Source organism: Pagrus pagrus, assembly GCF_965226575.1.
Source record: "Pagrus pagrus genome assembly, chromosome: 19".
NCBI lineage: Eukaryota > Metazoa > Chordata > Actinopteri > Spariformes > Sparidae > Pagrus > Pagrus pagrus.
Genome location: NC_140203.1, coordinates 29,054,937 through 29,074,749, shown reverse-complemented (window position 1 = coordinate 29,074,749; position 19,813 = coordinate 29,054,937). Strand labels below are relative to the sequence as shown.

At 40.2% G+C, this 19,813-nt stretch overlaps 3 long non-coding RNA genes across 3 annotated transcripts; 2 read left to right on the top strand and 1 right to left on the bottom strand.

Annotated features, from left to right (window-relative positions):
* Positions 1-1,566: 1,566 nt before the first annotated feature.
* LOC311274993 lies at positions 1,567-4,669 on the bottom strand. The gene is made up of 3 exons (XR_014624806.1): positions 4,546-4,669; positions 3,271-3,420; positions 1,567-1,986 (listed from the first exon to the last, which is right to left on the bottom strand). It is a non-coding gene; the product is annotated as an uncharacterized lncRNA (long non-coding RNA).
* A 2,842-nt stretch (positions 4,670-7,511) lies between these two features.
* On the top strand, positions 7,512-12,075 carry LOC311274766. The gene is made up of 5 exons (XR_014624784.1): positions 7,512-7,605; positions 7,722-7,795; positions 8,486-8,689; positions 11,059-11,251; positions 11,444-12,075. It is a non-coding gene; the product is annotated as an uncharacterized lncRNA (long non-coding RNA).
* Positions 12,076-18,968: 6,893 nt separating this feature from the next.
* Positions 18,969-19,809, top strand: LOC311274732. Its single transcript, XR_014624782.1, has 3 exons — positions 18,969-19,130; positions 19,230-19,318; positions 19,586-19,809. It is a non-coding gene; the product is annotated as an uncharacterized lncRNA (long non-coding RNA).
* Positions 19,810-19,813: the final 4 nt, after the last annotated feature.

The following is a 19,813-nucleotide window of genomic DNA, read 5'->3' as shown; positions in this document are numbered from 1 at the left end:
AAAAGGTCTTTCAAACAGGTTTTCTAGCCTGAACTGGTTGAATTTGCATCTTCTTCATGGCAAAGGAGTTTTTACCTGGAATTTAATTCTTTAAGGGTGAAAACTGGCTTATGTCAAAAATGAGCCTTTCAGAGCGAGTGGAGCCTGTTTTTGCACTGTACTACTGGCCTACTGGCTAGCCTAAGCTGCATTTCACTGAAAAAAGGTCTTTCAAACAGGTTTTCTAGCCTGAACTGGTTGAATTTGCATCTTCTTCATGGCAAAGGAGTTTTTACCTGGAATTTAATTCTTTAAGGGTGAAAACTGGCTTATGTCAAAAATGAGCCTTTCAGAGCGAGTGGAGCCTGTTTTTGCACTGTACAGTAGGCTAGCATAAGCGGCATTTCACTGAAAAAAGGTCTTTCAAACAAGTTTTCTGGCCTGAACTGGTTGAATTTGGATCTTCTTCATGGCAAACGAGTGTTTACCTGGAATTTAATTCATTAAGGGTGAAAAGTGCTTCATGTCAAAAATTAGCCTTTCAGAGCGAGAGGAGCCTGTTTCTGCACTGTACAGTAGCCTAAGCTGCATTTCACTGAAAAAAGGTCTTTCAAACAGGTTTTCTAGCCTGAACTGGTTGAATTTGGATCTTCTTCCTGGCAAACAAGTTTTTACCTGGAATTTAATTCATTAAGGGTGAAAACTGGTTTATGTCAAAAATTAGCCTTTCAGAGCGATAGGAGTGTGTTTTTGCACTGTACAGTAGCCTAAGCGGCATTTCAGTGAAAAAAAGGTCTTTCAAAAAAGTTTTCTAGCCTGAACTAGTTGAATTTGGATCTTCTTCATGGCAAACGAGTGTTTACCTGGAATTTAATTCATTAAGGGTGAAAACTGGTTTATGTCAAAAATGAGCCTTTCAGAGCGATAGGAGCGTGTTATTGCACTGTACAGTAGCCTAAGCTGCATTTCAGTGAAAAAGAGGTCTTTCAAAAAAGTTTTCTGGCCTGAACTGCCCAGTTGAAAAATAAATGTGCTAAATGTACTAAAATTTAGCATACTTTTGTGTACTTGAAGCCACACTAATCATCATTATACTTCAAGTGTGTTCATGATTAGTTAACTTGAAGCATGCTATTTTGGAACAACTAATTTTGTACTAAATATATTTTAATTGTAAGTCATTGTAGAAAAGCTCAACTTGAAGTGTATTTAGTGTACTTTTATGTGCTAAAGTGGAACAACTTAAAGTATATTTTGTATACTTTAAGCATATGGCTTTATATATGCTTAATTAGTCAAATTAAAGTTACACTTGTACTATACTAGTACTTTGTTTGTATCATAAGTACATTAAAAATGATTTGTTAGTGTCTCAAAAATATATAAGCTTTATACTTTTAATATATTCTTACTGTGCTAATATGCTTAATTATATGTTTGGCTTATTCCAATTGCTAAAAAAGCATACTTTGCATAATAGTCAATATACTTTCTCTTTACTTTGCTATATTACTATCTACCTTGCACATGTTTGCAAATGTATTACCAGCATACTAAAGGCTGTGAAAGTGAAACTTGTGGGACTACTTCCAGGTGAAAAAATAGTCTTTAATCTATTCGTACCATATCCAAATTAGAATAATACATTGTAAATACAAAAAACTTGTACTGTCTCTTAACATTTATACAACAAATGTATGAACATTTACATTATGGCTTTTAAACATTTTTAACTATTGGTACTTTAGTACACCTTGTAGAAATAGGTCCATTTCAGTCAGCAAGACCTAAACATTACACATAAACTTTACAGAACACTGAGAAATAGTGAACAATGAAAAACAATATTCCTTATTATTGCACGCCTAACCCCTCCCACCATACAGAAACACACACCACACATTATGTTCCTTTTTTTTCGGCTGAACTGCTCATTGTTACACTTTTGTCTGATGGCCGCGCACACATCAGAGACACTTGTCTGTGGAAACTCCAGAAGAACAGCGTCTGTTGACCAAATAGACAAGAGATAATGTAAGTCACGCAGCATAATCATATTATTTTGAACAGTACATCAAAGGGGTATTCCAGAAAGGAGGTTCAACAAACTCGAAGCCTAACCCTGAACTCTGAGTTGACTTAATCTGTGAAGTGAAACTCTGAGTATAGACTATAAAAACAGTCTTGTGAGTTAATTCAGTGGATATTTCAGCTAGTAGCAGCTTTTACCACCAACAGATACCTACTGATTAACACACATCCTGTCTCCTAACATCCTGCTGAGTAAATGAACATGTGGAAGAAGGCAGAGGTGGTGGTCACCTCCACCTCCACCACGTCTGACAGAGGCAGAGGAGCTGGTCCTGAGTCAGGTCGCTGGGTGGCCAGAGGCTAAGGGCGTCACTCACCCCCAGGACCCAAGAGGCAGACACTCACTTTTATCTACAGATAGCACTTGAAGTTATTTAATATTATCCTAAATGCGGCAGAAAATTAGAAACATGTACTTTGAAATTGCGTTGTTGGAGGCAATGCAGGCTGATGGGTTTTGTAGCTATCTGTGGGAAAAAAAGAAGCCAAATGAAATGTGAATGATTCCTCTTTTTCTGACTGCTGGAAGGTGATTGATTAACCTGCAAAGTGATAAAAATGAAGAGGTCAAGATCTGAGAGCACGTCAGCTAGACGTCTGAGAGCACGTCAGCTAGAATATCAGACGTGTAGTCTGATATTCCATGTGCAGCCAGACTGAGAATATTGTTCAGATAAATGACGGACTGATGAGGAGTGGTACCGTTCGGCTCAGGGAATGGGAGCTAATCTAAACGAATCTAAATAATCCCCCTGTTGTAAAACTATGTGAATTATTTCTGCTTCAACATGATGCTGTTGAGAAGAAAAGAAAAGGGCCCTGTCAGACAGCTCCGTAAGACTCAGGGTTTCTTTAAGTAAACCTGCTAGAGAGCACATTAGGTTCCCAGAGTCAGTTACCATGGTGACTGACACAGAGTTTAAGATACCTCTCATTTACGTAAAAAAAACAAAACCCCAGAGTTTCCCTCATCTCAGGGTTCACTTACGTTTTAACCTGCTTTCTGGAAACTGAGAAATTTTATCAGTATGGTATACCAATACTGCTACCAGTAAATAGTCCAACATGTATTTCGTAATTACTGGTGGTCAGTTTCCGTGTGATCTAGCTGCTATAGAAATCACAGAAGCTTTTAAATAGACTACATGTAACTCAAAACAATGGTCATGAGTAATAGGTGGATATTTTGATGTACTTTACCTTCTGGTAGAGATCATGCCATTAGCGCTGCCTCGGGGCTGGTCTGTTGCGTTCTCCAGCAGGCCAAACCCCAGAGCTGGTAAATGTCCTCAGTCTCACCATCCACTCCCCCTCTCACATTGCCTTGTGGCTCTTTGGTTTAGTGCTCATCTGAGGACAACATAGAAATAATAACAGTGGTTATAACTATGAATCACAGCATAAACATAGTGTGCTGAACAAGTGTGTAAGTCCTTGAAATTACAGCCTCTGTCCAATTACCACATTTACAGGCAATTTGTTTTATTAATGCTACACAGCATTTTATCTTTATATTACAAAGATGTGCTCACGTGTACTGTGCAATTTTCCAACCATGGTCATATCTAGCAGTAAGAGGTGTATATCATGTATACATTTATTTATTTTGATTTTATTTATCAATCAATTAATCAATCTTTTCCTCTACTTTTACGATTCTTGAGCTGCTATTACAAGTTACTGGTGTAGGAACAATAGAGGTCACGTTATTTGGACGTTTTGCATTCAGATACTGTACTGACATGACTATACTGTACCTGACTGCAGACATGAATAGCTGTCATACATAAGCTTCAGGTTGGCTGATAAGGTCCGTTATTTCTTGGAAGTAGTTTAAATTAAAGTCATAAACTAAGCAGCTAGACGACCGGTTAACATGTACAGTAGGCTAAGACCGTAGTGGCAGAGCGCAGGGGAGTACGTTTTCCTCCTGGGCTGAAGCCGGTTAGCTTCAGGGCTAACACGCTTCACTTCACTTTGCTGTCAGACAGTAGTTGGTAAAACAATAGGAGAGACATTACGTGGTCTGGAGAAGCTTGTGCGTTTATTTGGCCACATACTGAACTGTACATGCACGGCTAACCTCTTCCTCTGCTCTGCTAATGTCTGCTCCAACCTCACCTGCCGCTCGCTTCACTACACACACACAGACCCTACGCGCACACGCACTGCTCTACCCCTTAAAGAAACCACACCACGCTTCATCATGTAATATTACACTGTGTTACTGAAGCACATACACACAGGCGTAACGCTGCCGCTACCAAGAGCAGTAATAATAGGTTAACTTACAGTTACAGTAGCTGTAAGACTGACGTTAGCTAACATTAACGTTGGTTATCTGGCTACGATGACTGAAGTTGCTGAAACACATCATGACTCGCCAACGAAATCATAAAATTAGCCGGTGTGATGAATGGAAATATAGAATGCATGACCATTCAATCAGAAATTAAAAACATTGAATGTACTTACTGTGAATCAGAAGTAGGCTTGGGCTTGCTTCGCCTCGCGACGGAGACTTTAGCTGGTCAATGTCATTCAACAGCAACGTTGACCAGAATGAAGCGCCGTGAATCGTGGAGCTCAAAGAGGCTGAGCTGAGCGCAATGCGCTGATTGGATGGCAAAGATGCAAACGTTGCTATTTGAATTAGGCGCCTTTCTTTCCAGGGCCTGTACTATAGACTGTATATCAAATGTGAAATAAATGCATATATATATATAAATTACAACCCGTTTCATTTTGCGACTTCCTACAAATTGCTGTATCATAACTGGGAATGAAATGAAAACAAATGTACTAGCACATACATGTAATATGTAGAAAGTGTATTGCTAAGTAATAACTCCTTTCATAAGTACACTAAATAACTACTGCTAGAACTATTTAATATACTGAATAATGAAGAAAAACGGCTTAAAACAAACTCAACTTCATTTGCACTTTTTTAAGTGTACCTAAATTCACTTCCAATTAAGTTATTGTCTAATGATATAGCTAGTTTGGATGGCATTAACTTGGCCTCCAGCACCACCGTCAGGAATCTGGGAGTTATCTTTGATCAAGAGATGTCCTTCAACTTCCCACATAAAACAAATTTCAAGGTCTGCATTTTTTCATCTACGTAAAATTGCAAAAATCAGGCCCATCCTGTCTCAAAATGACGCAGAAAAGCTAGTCCATGCATTTGTTACTTCCAGGCTGGACTATTGTAATTCTCTATTATCAGGCTGCCCTCACAAGTCTCTAAAGAGTCTCCAGCTGGTCCAGAATGCTGCAGCACATGTACTGACAGGAACTAAGAAAAGAGATCATATTACTCCTGTATTGGCCTCTCTGCACTGGCTCCCTGTAAAATCAAGAATAGAGTTTAAAATCCTTCTCCTCACTTACAAAGCTGTTAATGGTCAGGCACCATCATATCTCCAGGAGCTCATACCCTATTACCCAACTAGAGCATTACGCTCCCAGAACGCAGGATTACTTGTAGTTCCTAAAGTCTCCAAAAGCAGAATGGGAGCCAGAGCCTTCAGTTATCAAGCTCCTCTTCTGTGGAACCATCTTCCTGTTTTGGTCCGGGAGGCGGACACCCTCTCTAGAGTAGACTTAAGACCTTCCTTTTTGATATAGCTTATAGTTAGGGCTTGCCCAGGCCTGTCTTGGACCAGCTCTTAGTTATGCTGCTATAGGCCCAGTCCGGGGGACAAATGATACACTGAGCTTCTCTCTCCTCCTCTCCTCTCCATCTGTATACATTATGCCTGTATACATGCCCCATCTCTGCATGTCACTGACTTCACTTCTTCTCCAGAGTTGTGCTTTCTAGTCCTACAGGCTCTCATGGATCCTGGCCGTGCCCGGGTCGTGGATCGTGGATGCGCCTACTGCCATGGCCCTGCCTGACACCCACCACTACTGTTGCTAATATTAGCCATATCTCTGTTACATACGCTTCACTACTATTATTGTAATGCATTACTACATTTTATCCTTACCGTTAACCACTACTACTGTTATTACTAGTAGTCACATTTCCATTATGTGCATTTCATTATTATTGCTGTAATACTTCTTTATGTACTTTCATTCCTGTCAACCATCTATTATAATTGTATACATTGTGGTCTCGTTGATCTGCTCTGTACATGCGACATCTATTGCACGTCTGTCCGTCCTGGGAGAGGGATCCCTCCCCTGTGGCTCTTCCTGAGGTTTCTTCCGCATATTTTTTCCCTGTTAAAAGGGTATTTTTTGGGGGCAAGTTTTTCCTCACTCGAATCGAGAGTTGAAGGACAGAGGGTGTCGTCTCTGTACAGAGTGAAACTAAGTGCACTTTAATGAAGTATCCTAACAGTATATTACAAATGACTCAAATAAGCATACTTATCTTATGAATACTATTCGACTAATGTAAGTACTTTGAAATAAAGTATACTTTGTAAAAGTATATTTTAGAACAATTTAAAACAGACTTACAGTCTTTTCATAAGTGTACCTAAATTCACTTCCAAAGAAGTGCAAATTAAGTGCACTTTAATAAAGTATATTAACCGTATATTACAAATGACTCAAAAATAAGTCCACTTTTAATAAGAATATTAATCTTCTACTATAAGTGCTTTGAAACAAAGTATACTTTTTAAAAGTACACCTTAGAACAATTTACAATAGACTTACAATAAAGTACACTTCAAATAAGTAAAATAAAGTACAACTTTAATTACTAAGGCACCTGCCCCTTTGCTCCTTGATGCCCAAAGTGCCCTTTTGTCTCGGTACTATTTTTTTTTTTTTTTTTTTTTTTTTGCGTGTGTGTGTTTTTGTGAAGGCCTGTCAGTAGCCCTTAAAGAATAATAAATAGCAAATAATAATAATAATTTATGCAGCCTAAATGAAATGACCTGGCTCCCCTGGGTAACATCATCCACCAAGACGTGCCCCGACGTGCCCCCCGCTGCAGCGAGAGACGGGCTCGGCCCAAAATCCGACAGATCGCACGTTACAGCAACAATATTGCATTTGCGCTATGAAACAGGAGTAGTGACGGTCTGGCCATAGGGGGATGAGGGCAAATGCCAAAACGACCGAGGTGACTGCGACTGCTGCGTGAAGATGCAGTCCTGCTGATTATGGAGGACTAAACATGACTTAAGTATAAATAAATGAATGCATAAATAAATAAATGTGTAAATAAATTAATTAATAAATAAATGCTGAACTAAATGAATAAATAAATAAATGCTGAAATAAAAGAATAAATCAAAGAATAAATAAATGCTTTATATTTATTTATACATTTCTGTTCACCTACATTTATTTATTTCTGTATTTCTGTGTCCATATGTTAACGAGGTAGGAGGTCCTAACCTCAGTCAACAGCATGATTGGTCAAATTGGAGAGCCAGACAAAAGCAAACGATTCCCGATCCCAAGCCTTCCTCCCTGTGAAGTTGTAAACCAGCTCGAAAATGGCCTCGACCAGGAGGCCACTGGCAGACCTGCTTTGGGATGTGGCTGACCAGCTTGAAAATTGTGAGTTTCTTCTGTTTAGGCCTGTAACAAGTATAGGTAAACAGCAGTTGTTGAGTTTAACAATAATTGAGCTTGGTACCCATATGATTTTCACTGCTTTGTTATTTTCTGTACAGCACCGAGGACCCCAACGAGCCAAGTTCACCACCTCCGCCGTCACATAGCATGACACCCAGACACCCAGTGGACGGTAGGTGTCTACAGGGAACAGTTTTTGATTCTAACTCCCATCTGTGGACAAAACTACTATCGCCAGTGATGTGTGATTTTTTTTCAGTGGCGCTGTGCATTAGCTTTAACAGATCACATTGCTATAGTGTGCGATGCTAACATCAACATTAGCCAACAGTAATGGGCGATACAAACGATATGCAATATAAACGATACAAAATTGGCCTACAATAGAGATTTTAATTCTATTGCACTATCGCAATAATGCATGTTGATGACGCAATCCACCCGCGAAATGTAGAGCCGCGGCTGCAACGCATCATCGTCATCTTGAGTAAACATGGCTGAAAGGGAAACGGAGGAGCTGGTGAAAAAGACCGTTGCGACATCCATTATTTGGACGTGGTTCGGATTTAAGCTGTCCGACAAGCAGCAGCAAACTATACTCTGTAGAGTGTGTGGAGCAATTCAGCCGAATTCAGCACAGAGCAGACAGGAAGTCAGACACGAAAGAACAACATGACATCCGGTTAATTTTCAAATAAAACACTCAGTGTTGATGCCAGCACAAAAATCTAAAAAGAGAGTCAAATACAAGCTTTTCTTCTAAGGTGATAGGCCATATCGCCCATCCCTACCAACATATTTCCCCTGCAATCTCTTTATATTATTTTCTAACATTGAGCATGTCCTCTTCACTTGATCCTAGCCGAGGTTTCAAGACTGTTTGGGCCATACATGGGAGGGACAAGGACAGCAAGACGGCGATCCGTTGCTGGGCCCACCCAACTTTATTCCTACACACATTCATTCTGCTGTCTTGTGGACAAAAACGCGGACTTGGTCCCCAACCGAAACGCCAAAGACAGACTTGCTGCAGCAGGTTTAGGGGAAAAACGTCTTACATTTCAAGGTATGTCATACATCTAAAGTCTATGATTGACACACATTTGTCCTGTCAGTGTATTTCTAATACCCAGCAAACATTTTGACGTCTATTTGACGTCTAATCAACGTCGGTCAGGCAGGCAGTTTTTCTGACGTCGGTCTCATGACCGACATCATTTCGATGGCTCTTAGACGGCATCAATTCACGTCGTTTCAACGTCGTTTCGACAGCATATCAACCTTTGTCAAAATACACATGTAATGTATTGCATTTAAAAATATGTTTACCTAAATCGAGTTTCAACTAGTGCCTACATAACTGGCATTACCACATCCATACATTCTATGACAAGCACAGCTCTTGTGCTGTATACATGTGCAATTCTCAATGCTCTAATCTGCAACTATTTAAATTAACTTATCCATTTCAGCAAAAAAAATCCTTAAAATGCAAAGAGGTCAAAAAGTCCAATAGACAACACCAGCAAATTTCACATTTGCCAACTTAAAATATCACAGGAATGGTGAACCTGGTTAAAACTTTCATAGTAAATAAACTCACCTGTGATAAAGTTAAAAATACTCGAATAATGTTCACCCATACTGTAAAATACAAGTAGTACATGGACAAATCTCAGGTAAAAAAAAAAAAAAAAACGAACATGTTTATTGGAACAAATGTTTTATTGACTTCCTTTTTATTGCAGTCCTGTGGGGGTCTGCCCCTTGCCCCCGCTTCTTGCTGGGGCATGTTTAAGTTGGTTCTGAATCACACTCTATTTATGCATCTGTGGCCTTTGGACTCCATCTCTTCACAGCAGCTAGAGAGAGGGCATAAGAAAAAAATAAAAAAATTTACAGAGCGCCTATTCAGATGTTAAATGCACTTTATAGATGGCAAGAACAAATTGTTTTGGGAGTTGAAAGAGTAATGAAAGAACCACTTCTTAGAGCCACTCAGAAGCCTGAATCTGATGGTTCCTAATAAAGCCAGTAGGCATTAACAATCTGTGCTATGGTAGCCCAGCTTAGAGCGTAAAACAGTGGCGGACGGCTCTGAGGCTGTATCCAAATATTCATATTCATTCAAGCCCCCCCATTCAAGTGTGTGTGTGTGTGTGTGTGTGTGTATCTCACCTGGTGTGCGTCTCACAATAAACCTGTGAAGTGAGGTAAATTGGACAAATAGTTATCAAAACAGGCCTATGCGAGGGACAGAGACACACAAATAGATTACTTTTATATGTAGAGAGATAGTGATTCATCTGAGCATGTCAATGGCATTATGGGGCTGTAGCCACACTATCAGTGAACACTTGTTTCAAATTTGAAGAAGATGGCACAAAGTATGACCATTCTACACCTACGCTGTGATTGACAGATAACCAGCCACAGTATCTGTCACGTCTCTACAATAAGCTGGCGCCCTCTGCCGTTGCGGTCGTGTAGCGACACCAGACAACTACCATAGACATATATAAATAGACGCCGCATCGACTGTGGAGCGACGTGCCTACAGGGCGGCCATCTTGGCCCAGGGGTGTGCCCAGGTCGAAGGCCAGGGCACACCCCTGAATGAGACGCCAGTTCATCCAGGGCCCTCTGATGGCAGAGGCTGCCTTGCATCTTGCAAGGTGCCAACTGCACATCAGGAGCGGTTCAGCATCTTGCTCAAGGATGCTTCGGCATGTAGCTCAGTTCCGCCCAGGGGAGCCGGGGTTTGAACCAGCAACCTTCTGGTGGCTGGTCACCTGCTCTACCCACTGAGCTACAGCCGCCCCCAGTGAAATAACTAATCTGAGACAAAATTTTGGTCTAAATGCGGTGTTATGAATCTATAAACTATCTCTGTAAAAAAAAAAAAAAACTACCAGAAACCGTTAAAGAAGCAGCGTCCCTAGCAACTCCCCTTTACACAGAAAAAACAGACTGCAGTGATCGGTCTAATATAGCTAATACAGTATATTGATCATCATTAGCTGTATGTGCAAGGCAATTTTATTTGTATAGCCCGTCTTTACAAACAGTTTGTCTCAAAGGGCTTTACATGGCATCATAACAACATCCTCTGCCCTTAGACCCTCACATCCACTGAGGAAAAACTCCATGGAAAAAAAATCAAGCAACAGAGGAGGGATCCCTCACCGAGGACGGGCAGACGTGCAATAGATGTTGTTACAGACAAGAAAACAGTTTATAACACAGAATGTTGGATACATGGAAATGTTAACAAGAACTGATGAAGGCAGCTTCTGGTGGGAGGAAAGGTAGGGAGAGCTGGCCAGCTTAATGGGAGGACTGGGTGGCAGACTGGTTCATGGGAAGGGATTACATGGAATTATTTTTTGTTGTAGACAATTCTTCATCTCTCGCTACTTTTCTCATATTTTTAAGGTTTCCCAAAGACAGTAGTTTAAAGAGACAATGGGAACTGGCAGTGAAACGGGAAGGTTTTGTGGCAACTGAGAGGTCCTTGCTCTGCAGTGAGCGCTTCCAGCCAGATGACTTTGACAGAACAGGACAAATTGTTCGGCTGAGACATGGAGTCAAACCATCTGTGTTTAACTTCCCATCTCATTTACAAAAGGTATATGTGCCATTTGGCTAATGAATTCATTAATTTCTATGATTCATATGTCCATGTAAGCATTCCATAGCTACTTAATACCACACTTTTCTAAACTTTTTTTCTGTCTGCATGTTTAGGAATAAAGTACAGTCCACTTTCCGATGCTAAAAACTTTTTAAAAAATGTTGTATTATGTTTCTTAAATTTTAGCAAGTACCATCAAGGACAACAAAAGCTTCAAGGAAAGCAGAAGAAATCCTGCCAGTGGAGTTGCCTCAGCATTTCCATGAGCGCGAGAAGAGAAATAGCAAGCTCCGGGAGCTAAGGGCGAAGAAAAATGTACACACTCTTCTCGAGGATCTGAGGGAGAAAAACCTCATAAATGAAGAGCTGAAAGACAAGCTTGAATGCTACTCAGGTAAAATGGAAATACTAATTTGAATATTTTATATAGGTATTTTTTGTTTATAGTCTGTGTTAAACTCTCTTCCTTTTTATTTAAAGGGGTCTTACTAATAAGTTTATGCTTACTGAATTTCAGATCTTCGGGTAGACCTCTTGGCAAAGAAGGGCCATGAGTACACCAGAGAGCAGAGGGAGTTTGCCCTGACGCTACAACTTCATGGTCCAAAGGCATATAGTTTCCTGAGAGAGTCTCAACATCTTCCTCTCCCACATCCCCATACATTGCAAAGGTTTTCTCCATGTTGCCTGATTGTTAAATATATTGTGAGGGACCGAGCTGGCAGGAAAATTCTGAAAAATGGGTGTTCTATACCCAAAATAAGTACATTTGAAAATATTTTATTTCAAAAAACATATAACAACCAATACAAACAACCCATACAAAGAAATTAAGAATTGACTGTACAAAAGTAACTAAATGTGAGCGCTACAAATAGAACTGCCAAAATGTTAAATAAAGTGTGTACATTGTATGAAACAAGACTAGTGTGTGGTATTTATTCATAATGTGCTCAAAAAATGTAAATGTAATCTAAACAAGACAGTAAAAATTACTGATTTAAAAAGCTCACATCACATCACACACTGTGTTCTGATACATTTTGAGCTTTCAGATATTGATTGATTGATTGAGATTGAGAAACATACATCGACACAAATGCTGCCAAAGGGATAAAAACACAAAAAAGCTGACAGCTTATTTCCATTGTGGTCCCTTTAGTGTGTGAGTGTGTGTGTCCGTGCGTGTCTGTGAGTGCATATGCATGATGTCTATGAGGGGAATGTGTGGGGAGAATGCTAGTTTCTGTTTATTTTGTTTTTTTCTGAATGGGTTAGGGTGGTCAAATTACTACATTTTATTTTTCAAAGGTGGCTGACTTCAGTGGATGCAAAGCCTGGCCTCAACAAAATGATGTTGGAGATGCTAGGAGGAAGGTGCACAGAAGACCAAGCTAAATATGGATTGGTGACACTGATTTTGGATGCCATGGCTATTAAAAAGCATGTGCACTACAATCCACAAACTCAAAAAATGTCAGGGTTTGTGGATTTGGGGGATGGATTAAACGAGACCGATGTTGCCTCTGAGGCTCTCGTTCTTATGGTGGTAGGCATTCTAGGGCACTGGAAAGCTCCAGTTGGCTACTATTTTACCAAGACTCTCTCACCAGAAACACAGAAGGTCTTGGTTGTCCATGCCATAGAGGAACTTCATGCTCATGGTTTGAGAGTGATCTGCGTGACGATGGACGGGCATGCAACCAACCTCAGCATGTGCAACCAACTTGGTTGTGACCCTAAAGCAAACCCTCTTGAGCCCCTGAAGACCTTTTTCCCCCATCCAGTGACTGGTGAGAGAGTGTTTGTTACAATGGATGCCTGTCACATGCTGAAACTGGCACGTAACATGCTACAGGTAAGTGCTATCTATCTATCTATCTATCTATCTATCTATCTATCTATCTATCTATCTATCTATCTCTAACATGCTACAGGTAAGTGCTGATTGTTGTTCTAGGCTTATTTGCTTTTTTATTCTATTTTATTGTTGTGTGTTTTATTTACATAGTTATGACTGCATGTGATGATGCATTACATTTTCCTGTCTGTACTTTGGTGAGCTCAGCTGTGACTAATAAAGATTCTAATTCTGATTTTGATTTTGAAGGCTTACAGCCCAGTTAAGAACACCACAGGCCTGATCAGCTGGAGATACATCATCCATCTCAACGATGTTCAAACCAAAGACGGACTGCATGCTGCAAATAAAGTCACTCAAAAGCATGTCCACTTTGAAAACCAAAAAATGAAGGTGTCCCTGGCTGCCCAGACATTGAGTCTGTCTGTTGCAGTGGCTCTCCGCACGCTGAGGGACCTGGGCTACTCGCAGTTCAGAGACTGTGAAGCGACAGCGGAATTCATTGAGGTAAAATGATTAGGGATGTGCATAGGGCCATAGATGGAGTAGAGTCAAGTTCCAAATACTTGCATGTTTACATACTGAAATGAATAGTTTTTTTGTTTTTTTGAATATATAAGTATTCATTTGATATGATACGTGTTGAAACACTGTTATGGAGATGGTTTTAGATGCTTAAAGTTAATGCAGATATTTGTTTTTAGATGATTGACAGGCTCTTTGATGTCATGAACAGCCACAATCCCCGCGCGAAAGGATTTAAAGCTCCCCTTGGGGCTTTGAATTGGGAGGAGTGAGTGGTGTTCTTGATGAGAGCAAGGGAGTTTCTGATCAAATTGTCAATTAAAGATGGCACATCGCTTCACAAATCTAAGAGGTCTTTTAAAAATAGTGACTATACAATGGTATGTATGATACATGTTAACATCATGCAGGTGTCAGGTATGGCAAGTTCTTGTTTCAAGCTGTCCCTGTTCTGGTTTAATAATGTTCCTATTGTTGGTTCAGCTTCCTAAAAGAAGATAAGATATCTATCTATCTATCTATCTATCTATCTATCTGTCTATCTGTCTGTCTGTCTGTCTGTCTGTCTATCTATCCCTGTCACCCTTTGCTGTTTCACATCTGATGGATTTGCTGGCAAAATCAATTTACCTCTTTACAAAATTCCTAGGTGCTTCCTCAAGGTGTCTTTGTCTCAATACAATTAGGGAAATAAAACATTTTCTTTTGAAGATACTTGTCTGTCATCGGGTTTGTGATCAACATTGACACCCTCATGCTCATGATTCCTGAGCTGCTCCAAGTCCAGCGGTATGTCTGCACCTACCGGTTCAGCCAAGATCACTTGGAGCTTCTCTTTAATTCGATCAGAGCATCAGGTAAAGTTCACATTTTAAAGCCTTTAAAAAACAAACAGAAAATATCTTTAGTATAATTGTAGTGTGTGTGTGTGTTGTTTTTTTCCTTTAGGGGGCTGGAACAACAATCCCTCTGCCGGCCAGTTCCAGGGCATCTTCCGGCGTCTGATGGTCTGGTGTGGTGTCTCACCAAGTGGGCTAGGCAACGTGGCAGCACAGGATGACACAGTGTCACTGCAGAAGAACTCCCTCCCCCGTTTGTTAACTTTGCAGCCCTTGTGTGTGACCACAGCTACCTGCCCACGCGCTTTGGTGGGCTTGTAGACAATGCTCTAGTCTACATTGCAGGGTTTGTTGTTCGGCAGGTTCTAAAAAGGCTCTCTTGCCATGTGTGCCGTGCCAGCCTGGTGGCAGATGCCGTACCCTCTTCACATGATGAGAGCTACCACCTACTTGTGCTCAAAAATAATGGCGGGCTCATGATTCCCTAAGAGGGCACAGTCAAAGTAGTGAGAGCAGCAGAGCGGGTGATTCGCCAGGTCCACTCAGAGCAAGCTCCCAAGGTGTCAGTGGTCATGCATGTGGTCCGTGAGGAGATTGGTACGGATGATGTATTTTTGCTCGGGGAACACACTGAAGACACACAATTTGGCATTGACAACCACCATTCTGACCTACTGAAACTAGTGGTGTCTGTGTTCCTCAAAATTAGGCTGCACCACATTGCAAAACTTACATCACTCAAATACCAGAGTGGCAGCACAAGAAAGAAACTGTGCAAAACAGTTCTCTTTCAGGGGTTTTAGCTCCAATTCATGACAGGTTGTAAATACTCTTATAAATAGTTTGTTTGGAGGGGTGTGTTAATGTTCTTGTTCTTTCCTTGAATATTTTCTAAGTTTTACTACTTAACCCTCTGATAATTCAAAGTGCCTGTTTAGTTTGAATATTTGGAATCAATCAAATCACTTTATTCATAGAGATGATAAAACTGATCAGGGGGTGGTGGTAGTTTAGGAGCTGGACAGCCACAAGGAACAAAGTTTTCCTCTGTGTCCTGCAGCATGCAACAAAGTCTGAATCCTCAGGGGAGCCACTCAAAAAAATGGAACAGAACGTGATGAGTCCTGTAAGCTCCTGCAAGCTGTTCTGACGGTCTGCTTTTCACAAAGGGTAGACAGCAGATCCTATGTCTTCAATAATTATAATAATGATGATGATAGTGATGTAATTATAATAATAACAACAATAATATAATATTAATATTAAATAATAACAATAACAATAATAATAATAATAGCAATAATATAATAATATAATGATTGGAATAACAATAATAAAAATAACAGTAGTAATATTAATATAAAATAATAATAATAAGAAGAAGAAGAAGAAGAAGAAGAAGAAGATACTCAAATGTAATAGCCTTCAAGCAATAAAGACCTGAACACACCTGAACGTTTTTTGGGTTATTTTTGTTCTATTTATGTGTGTCTGTCTGTCTGTCTATCTGGTCTGATGTTTGACAAACAAACCCCGTGAAAATAGCTTGACAAATGAGCGATTTATGATCATTTTTATTGTGTAGACACATCATTTCTCCATAGACGTAATGCACTGTAGGAGCGAGTGGTCCTGTTCCAAGATGGCCGCCCTGTAGGCACGTCGCTCTAGTGGGCGGCAGCAGTCAATGCGGCGTCTATGTATATATGTCTATGGTGTCAACGGTTAGACCCCGGTTATAAGACGATTTCTGGCCACATATCAATGTCCGTGGACCAGATGGTGGTCCGTCCCGTTTTTGGTGTATGTCAAGCGACACCTATAGGCCTGGCATATGAACTACAGCGTTTTCGGTGGATCCGTCTAGATGCAAATATTCTTGAAACAATGCCGAGGAAGACGGAGAAAAAATAACGTTTTCGCCCATCTAGACGGCCCCTTAAAGTGTTTTGGTTCTGTAACGATGCTAAACCGAGAGTTGCACAGATGTTCGGCTCGGTTTAGCATCGAGCACCTCACGTAGCCTGTGAGCTAATTCAGGACTAGTTTCACACGGCAGCTAACTCGGCTGCTAGCCGCCGCTCGGTTACGAATAAAAGCAAAAAAAAACAGTAACAATGCACGATGCAGCAACAAAATCAAAACTCTAACATGCAACTGATAAACGTATAATGTCTTACCAAACACGGTTTCATTTTAAATTACAGTACTTTTAGTAACTCACCTTTCACAGGTGTCTGTGTCTCCTCCTCGTCAACTGACACTGCAAAGTTCTTCTTGCGCATGCGTAGGAAACCGCTAGGTGCGCTAACTACGCGAGGAAAAATAGTTCCTAGATGGATGCTGGAATCACAAACATTTCAGCCCACATTGCCAATATGATACTACAATATTTTCTTAAATTCACGAACATATTTCCATTATTTCGAATAGTTTTTAACATTCGTGCGTTGATATGTAGTTGAAACAACGTCTAAATGACGTTGGTCATTTCAGCCCCTCAGATAGACGTCAAATCAACCGGCCTGCCCGACGTTAATCAGACGTCCCGACATGATTGGATATCTGCATCTAGACACAGCAGTAGGCTAGATAGAGGAAATCATTCTTGACAGTGTTTTTTCAGTTAAATATGTTTTCTTTGAGATCGTATTCCCCCTAATGTTATCATGTCGAAAAAAAGTAGAATTAAAGTCACGTCGTGACGCGACTTCGATTGGACGTCTTTATCTAGACGCAGGTCGAGAAAACGTTTTCTGGCAGTGTTTATTCAGTTAAACCGCTCTAAAATGCATATTTAAATTAGGTCATATTTGCCATGATATTATTTTTTGATGTTGAAAAACAGTTGAATTAAAGTCACGACGTGACGCGACGTTGACTGGACGTCTTCATCTAGACGCAGGTCGAGAAAATGTTTGCTGGGTAGTGTAGCCTATATAAATTTGGGATTCAAACTGAATTAATTCGAATTGAGATTGCCTGCCTCTTCCTCGTCCGGCATTTTGTCTTTCAGAGGCTGTATAGGGCTCAATTTTAAAGCTAGCATGAGGATATTGTTATGTCATGAAATTAGAAAATCTAAGGAATCCGTTGGTATCAGCCATGACATGCTTGTCAAAAACTTGTCTTAATAATGCTCCAAATGCTAAAGGTTTTTTTTTTAAAAATAAGTAATTTCTAGAACTGTTATTTTATTATTATCTTCTCTTTTCAGGTAGCCATACAGATGCAAACGAATTTAAAGAATTTCTGTATGAAGCCTATCCAAAACTCAGACCAGGGGGTGGATTTGAGTTGCTCAAAATCTCTGGAACAACACGCAGTCGCCACCTGATCCTCATCCCCTGTCCCAATGAGGGTTATCATGTAAGACACCTGAAAGATCCCCAAACCCAGATTGGTCATGTCACTCTTTTCATACGACCACTCCAAAGGAACCTGAATCTGGACCCTGTAAGTTCCTCACTTTTTGACTGGTGTTCCCATTTTAAAAATGCAGACTGTGAATGACAGTCACATAGTTATTGCTTTTGATGATTTTTAAAATGATCTTGTTTATAGGACAGTCGACCAGACTGCAGTAATGAGCTAATTGGACCACCTCAGAAATGTGTCGGGTGTGGAGAGGAGTTCCCTTTTTCACGCATAAAAGCTCATAGTGATGAATGCATGAGGTATGCTCTACAGAACTAAAATATCACATTTGTAAATCATGCTGCATGTGTAGTCAGCCATAAGGTGTAAAGCATTTTGAGTGAGTGTGTGTGTGTGTGTGTTAAACAATTGTAACTATACATGTCTAAGTGCAGGGCAGACATGACAGATCCGCACATCTAATGTTTCATTATTGTGGGCCCAAATATTAGTTATTTTGATGCCAACAATCCCTCTGAAAAGCCATATTGTTCATACATTGTTGTGCATCCAAATGTGGAGGATATAGATCCTGGATATTGGTCTTGAGGGAAAGTCTTAGAGTTTGAATGGAATTGATTGATTATATATATATGGCCATCCTTTTCTACTTTTAAACTTTAGTTTTACTAGATTGCAGTGTTTTTGTGAGTGTGTTATGCAATATAAAATATACTAGCCAAACTAACAAAAATTACCTCTTTTTACTCAAGACCATCACAGAGCAGTGGTGAGGTAGAGGTTGAGGTTTCCACAGGAAGTGCCAACTCCTCCTGAAGTGAAGGTAGATTTGTCAGCATGTTGACGAGGCCACAGGTGAGGGAGACATCAAGGGCCAACAACTCAAACTACTCGGTGCCACCTCAGGGTTGTGTGCCTGCTCCTGAGATGGTTGATCTAGATCCCACTGAAGAGAGAGGCTTCCCTGGTTTGTTACGTTATTAAATATTACATAATTTATTTCAATAACTTGTTGCACTCTGTATATTAATTGATCCAGTATTAATTTGAGCATTTGAACAACTACTTTTAGATTGGCAAATTGCACCAAATCCTACAGAGTCAGCAAAGAGATTCAAAGAAGCCATTTTAAGTCAGCACGCAACTGGAAAATTTTTAAGTCTTACCATGGATCTTCGAGACAGTGCAGTGGACAGGGAAAGGGCACTCCTTTCTTTTTATAAGATGGCTTATGTTGAGTGGGCTTGCCCCTTGACATGCACACTTAAGGGTAAATTGCTTACACATACAAAACTAAAGATAAAAAATATATATATTTTTTACAGTTTTCATTTAACTGATGTCTGTACCGTGTGTTCTGCTTTTTCAGGAGATCCAGCAATTGGTGATGGTGTGACTCGCCATTTCTTTGCAACCATCATGTCAAAAATGTTCAGTATGGGTTTGAGATAAATTTTGGTAAGTAAATATTCACTTTGGTGTTTGGTTGGTACCAGTTCCAGACTGAAAACAGATCTGTCTTCCCAGACCTTTACGTATACCCAGAGAATACTAACCTTTTTCATAAATGTGAATGTCGCTGCTGTGAACCTTTAGGTTTCTACAGGATCAACCAGAATATTCAGTGGCTGATTGATATTTCCTTAACTAATTCTGTATGATAGTTAAATATCTATGTCCTTTACATTACTGTCTATATGCTTTGCTTTTCTCTTTGTATTCAAGTGCCAGGGGGAACTCTTCTTTTTGAGGGGAACAAGATCATCGGATTCCCTCCACTTCCCATCTGCTTTTGGAGAGTGACTTCTTTGTTGTTGCTGGTCGAATGATCGGTCATTCATTTCTACATGATGGGCCATGCTTTGGTGGACTGAGCCCAGCTATCCTGCATGTGCTCTTTGGTGGATCCCCAGAAGAAGCCACAATCGATATTAAGGACTGTGCTGACCTTGA